Source organism: Durio zibethinus, chromosome 23 (genome assembly GCF_047325235.1).
Source record: "Durio zibethinus cultivar Kanyao isolate XHJ-2024 chromosome 23, ASM4732523v1, whole genome shotgun sequence".
In the NCBI taxonomy this organism is placed as follows: Eukaryota; Viridiplantae; Streptophyta; class Magnoliopsida; order Malvales; family Malvaceae; genus Durio; species Durio zibethinus.
The window spans coordinates 14,611,779-14,616,778 of record NC_143184.1 but is presented as its reverse complement, the minus strand read 5'-3'; the positions used below and the strand labels follow the sequence as shown (position 1 = coordinate 14,616,778).

The following is a 5,000-nucleotide window of genomic DNA, read 5'->3' as shown; positions in this document are numbered from 1 at the left end:
AGAGTCGTTTCATTTTTTCATGACAAAAGGAGTCACGGTGCCACCCACGCACGCACCGCGGACGGATGGCGATGGCGCACGCTCTCTGTTTTCATTTCGGTTCCTTGGCGTGATTCACGTTGGGGGTTCGTTGTTCGACAGTGGGTGAGATGACGCCGATCGTTTTGCCTTCCCTGTAGGCGGGACGAAGCGACCGTCGCACCCTCCCGGGGTCGGAGGGGGCTCGGGGCATGGGGGCACCCTCGCCTCCTCGGTGTTTCGTTAATGCGTCTGCGGGTCATTTTTCGAGCGGGGTTTCGACAATGATCCTTTCGTAGGTTCACCTATGGAAACCTTGTTATGACTTCTCCTTCCTCTAAATGATAAGGTTCAGTGGAATTCTTGCGACGTCGCAGGTGGCGGACCATCCACGTCATCGCGATTCGAACACTTTGGCAGACCATTCAATCGGTAGAAGCGACGGGCGGTGTGTACAAAGGGCAGGGACGTAGTCAACGTAAGCTGATGACTCGTGCTTACTAGGAATTCCTCGTTCAAGACCAATAATTGCAATGATCTATTCCCATCATGATGAAATTTCAAAGATTACCCAGGCCTATCAGCCAAGGCTATAGACTCGTTGAATACATCAGTGTAGCACACGTGCGGCCCAGAACATCTAAGGGCATCACAGACCTGTTATTACCTCAAACTTCCTTGGCCTAAGTGGCCATAGTCCTTCTAAGAAGCTAGCCACGAAAGATCACCTCTGCGTAGCTACTTAATAGGCTGAGGTCTCATTCGTTAATGGAATTAACTAGACAAATCACTCCACCAACTAAGAATGGCCATGCACCACTACCCATAGAATCAAGAAAGAGCTCTCTGTCTGTCAATCCTTACTATGTCTGGACTTGGTAAGTTTCTCCATGTTAAGTCAAATTAAGTCGCAGGTTCTACTTCTGGTGGTGCCCTTCCGTCAATTCCTTTAAGTTTCAACCTTGCGACCATACTCCCCCCGGAACCAAAAGACTTTGATTTCTCATAAGGTGCCGGTGGAATCCTAAAAGTAACATCCGTCGATCCCTGGTCGGCATCGTTTATGGTTGAGACTAGGACACTATCTGATCATCTTTGAGCCCCCAACTTTCATTCTTGATTAATGAAAACATCCTTGGCAAATGCTTTCGCAGTTGTTCATCTTTCATAAATCCAAGAATTTCACCTCTGACTAAGAAATACGAATGCCCTTGACTGTCCCTGTTAATCATTACTTCGATCCCGAAAGCCAACACAATAGGACTGAAATCCTATGATGTTATCCCATGCTAATGTATACAAGCGTAGGCCTACTTTTAGCACTCTAATTTTTTCAAAGTAACAGCACTAGAGGAACGACCCGGGCAATTAAGTCCAAAAGTGCATCATCGACAGTAGGGATGAGTAGACCGGTGCTCATCGTGAGGCGAACCGAACGACTCAACTCTAGTTCCAACAATGAGCTTTTTAACTGCAACAACTTAAATATACGTTATTGGAGCTAGAATTACTGCGACTGCTGGCACCAGACTTGCCTTCTAATGGATCCTCGTTAAGGGATTTAGATTGTACTCATTTCAATTACCAGACTCATAGAGCCTGGTATTGTTATTTATTGTCACTACCTCCCCGTGTCAGGATTAGGTAATTTACGCACCTGCTACCTTCCTTGGATGTGGTAGCCATTTTTCAAGCTCCCTCTCCGAAATCGAACCCTAATTCTCTGTCACACGTCACCACCATAATAGGCCACTATCCTACCATCGAAAGTTGATAAGGTAGAAATTTGAATGATGCATCACCGGCATAAAGGCTGTGCAATCCGTCGAGTTATCATGAATCATCAGAGCAACGGGCATAGCCCACATCGACCTTTTATCTAATAAATGCATCCCTTCCAAAAGTCGAGGTTTGTTGCACGTATTAGCTCTAGAATTACTATGGTTATCCGAGTAGTAGATACCATCAAACAAATTATAACTGATTTAATGAGCCATTCACAATTTCACAGTCTGAATTAGTTCATACTTACACATGCATGGCTTAATCTTTGAGACAAGCATATGACTACTGGCAGGATCAACCAAGTAGCATTCCTTCAAGACATTGGCATCGCGTGGGCCTCGACGCACCGATCAAGCGACTAATAGAGCCTGACAGGGAGCGTAAGTGTTGTGCGTGTTGAGCACGTAAAATGTGTAGCATCGAACGAACGAGGGCCGAGAGCCTGCGCCCGCTAAATGTTTCGCATCTGAGAGCACGATCGAACGCCGGTGCACCAATGCGGCCACGGAGGATTGGGTGGCACGCTTGGGACACCGACCACGATTGACGTCCGATCCGTGGCCCCTTGGGACACGAGACGGATGAGGGATGGCGAGACATCCGGTTTCCATCGATTCAGGTATGCAACACAGGATCTCGATCGCACCCTCTGGGTATGACGATCGTAGGGGGAAGATTGAAGAGGATGATGGGTTGACAGTTCGATGCATCGAGCACAGAGCCTGCCAACACACACAACCATAGCACCACTCATATACCCATTGCGTACAAGTGGTAGCATCCACGCGCGTCAATCCACAACCCACCCGATCAATTACTCGATGAGCGACTGGAGGAAACGACGTGCGAGGCCACGCCACAACCGCTTGGCATGAGAAAAACATGAGCAAGCGCCACGAGACTGCCCCTACCATCTGACAGGCAACAACAAAGTGACACCACCAATGCTTGGCTCGATCGAGACCGCACGCGCGAGCTCCGCTGACACCACCCCATGGGGACGTTGCCCGATTCAGAGACTTCTTCCTGGGGTCTCGGGTAACGTCGACTGCTTGCACGGCCTCGTCGAGGCCTACTCATTTTTGTGGTTGATGAGAAGGGACCGCGAGACCGTCAAATACCGAGAGACCTGGCCGGGCCAAGCCCGTAATCACAGCTTCTACTCGTACCACCCTAGGGAGCCATTACTCAATTCAAAGACTTGGTATGGGGTCTAAGACAGCATCCACCGTGTGCACGGGCTTGAGCTTAGCTCTCTTTTTTCGCATGCACGCCAACCGGTCGTGGCCATGGTGCCTGCCGATCACCGGAGCAACCAGTTGTCGAACAAAATGGTCGGAAGGCATGCACACCCTGTATTTCACTCTAGGGATGTTACCCTGGTTGTACGTAATAGGAGGCCCATCACGCACACCTACTCCCCCCATAAGGGAGAGAGGGGATGCCAGACCACCACCCCCTAAAGAGCATTAGAGATTTTACAGATATGCTATCAGTAGACGTTAAAGTGTCTGAAACAGGGACACTTTTTCCAAACAGGCATATCCCGTACCAAGGGTGAGCAGGTGCCGATGGTGGTTAGGGCATGTGCCCGCACTAAGGGCCAGCGTGTGTCGATGGTGGTCGAGGCAACCGCCCGTACCAGATCGAGGCATGTGCCCACACCAAGGCCGGACATGTGCCGATGGTGTTCGAGGCAACCGCTCGCACCAAGGCTCGGCATGTGCCGATGGTGTCCGACATAACCGCTCGTACCAAGGGCCATCTTTTACCGATGGTGGTCGAGGCAAGAGCCTGCACCAAAGGCTGACTTGTGCCGATGGTGCTCGAGGCAACCACCTGCACCAAGGGCCATCTTCTACCGATGGTGGTCGAGGCAACCGCCCGTACCAGGGGCCAGCATGTGCCGATGGTGTTTAAGGTAACCACCCGCACCAGGGGCCATCTTCTGTCGATGGTGGTCGAGGCAAGAGCCCACACCAAGGGTCAGCTTGTGCCGATGGTGTTTGAGGCAACCGTCCGCACCAAGGCTCGACATGTGTCGATGGTGGTCGAGGTAATCGCCCGCACCATGGCCCAGCATGTGTCGATGGTGTTCGATGCAACCGCCCTCACCAGGGGCCATCTTGTGTCGATGGTGATCGAGGCAACTGTCCGCACCAGGGCCCAGCTTATGCCAATGGCGGTCGAGGCAAGTGCCCGTACCAGAGGGTAACCTGTGTCGATGATGGTCGATGCATGTGCCATCACTATGTGCCATCACTATGTGCCATCAGGTGCCATTGATGGTCGAGGCCTTGGCCAAAGTTTGATTTTGAGCCGCGGTGCACATGCTGGGCTCGAGCATGTGCTAGTGCCACATTTTTTTCGCCCGAGGTACCATCACCGGAGCATCACAGAAGCATCATTGGAGAACCTAACCAGCGGCATTAGGGGTTCCGACGATTGGGGGGGCCGAGGGGGTGTGCGCACATGATGTGCAATGGGTGCTGGTACTTGGCCCTTATATTGGCCCCCTATCCCTCATCAAACCTCAAGAACTCACACCCCTTTAAAGAGCATTTGAGATTTTATAGGTTTGCTGCTGGTAGCCATTAAAGTGTCTGAAATGAGGATACTTTTTTCAAATGGTCACAAAATCTTCTCCACTTTAGGTTTTTAGCTGAATTTTTTTGTGCATGCCAACAAAAATACAAGGATCATGTCTACCAAATTTGGGGCCAAAACTCCTTCTAAAAAACTTTTAAAAACTCCCGAACCGTAAAAAGTTTCAAAAATCGTGAAAAATAGAAAACGGGTCGTCTTGCCACGAAACTTCACATGAAGGCTTAGGGGACCATTGTATGAATTTACAAGCCATAAAAATGGCATTGGCATGGCAGAAATATAAAGATGTGCCTGAACCCACCTATCACCCGATCGATCCATGACTTACGCATCCCGCCTCTCTGGCCGGCGTAGTGTCCGTTCGCTCGTTTCGTGGGTTGACTTAGGCATACAGAGTTCATTCCCAGTCTAAGATCAGACCGGATCGAGGGTTGCGGTAACAGGACCCATAGCGGGATCGACAGCATGTAAAGGGGGACCGAGTCGATCCCCAGCTTGCACATTCTACCTCTCTGGCCGGCTGAGTGCCCGCACGCTCGTTTCATGGGTTGACTTAGGCATACGGAGTTCATCCCTAGTCTAAGCAAGTC

At 50.6% G+C, this 5,000-nt stretch overlaps 2 non-coding genes across 2 annotated transcripts in view; both read right to left on the bottom strand.

Moving 5' to 3' along the window:
* LOC149512271 (5.8S ribosomal RNA) overlaps positions 1-6 on the bottom strand; it is a 156-nt gene extending 150 nt beyond the window's left edge. Inside the window, exon 1 of the ribosomal RNA XR_016332990.1 lies at positions 1-6. This exon is cut by the window's left edge and continues 150 nt beyond it. This is a non-coding gene — a ribosomal RNA (5.8S ribosomal RNA).
* A 294-nt stretch (positions 7-300) lies between these two features.
* LOC149512270 (18S ribosomal RNA) lies at positions 301-2,108 on the bottom strand. Its single transcript, XR_016332927.1, has one exon. It is a non-coding gene; the product is annotated as an 18S ribosomal RNA (ribosomal RNA).
* Between the last annotated feature and the right edge of the window lie 2,892 nt (positions 2,109-5,000).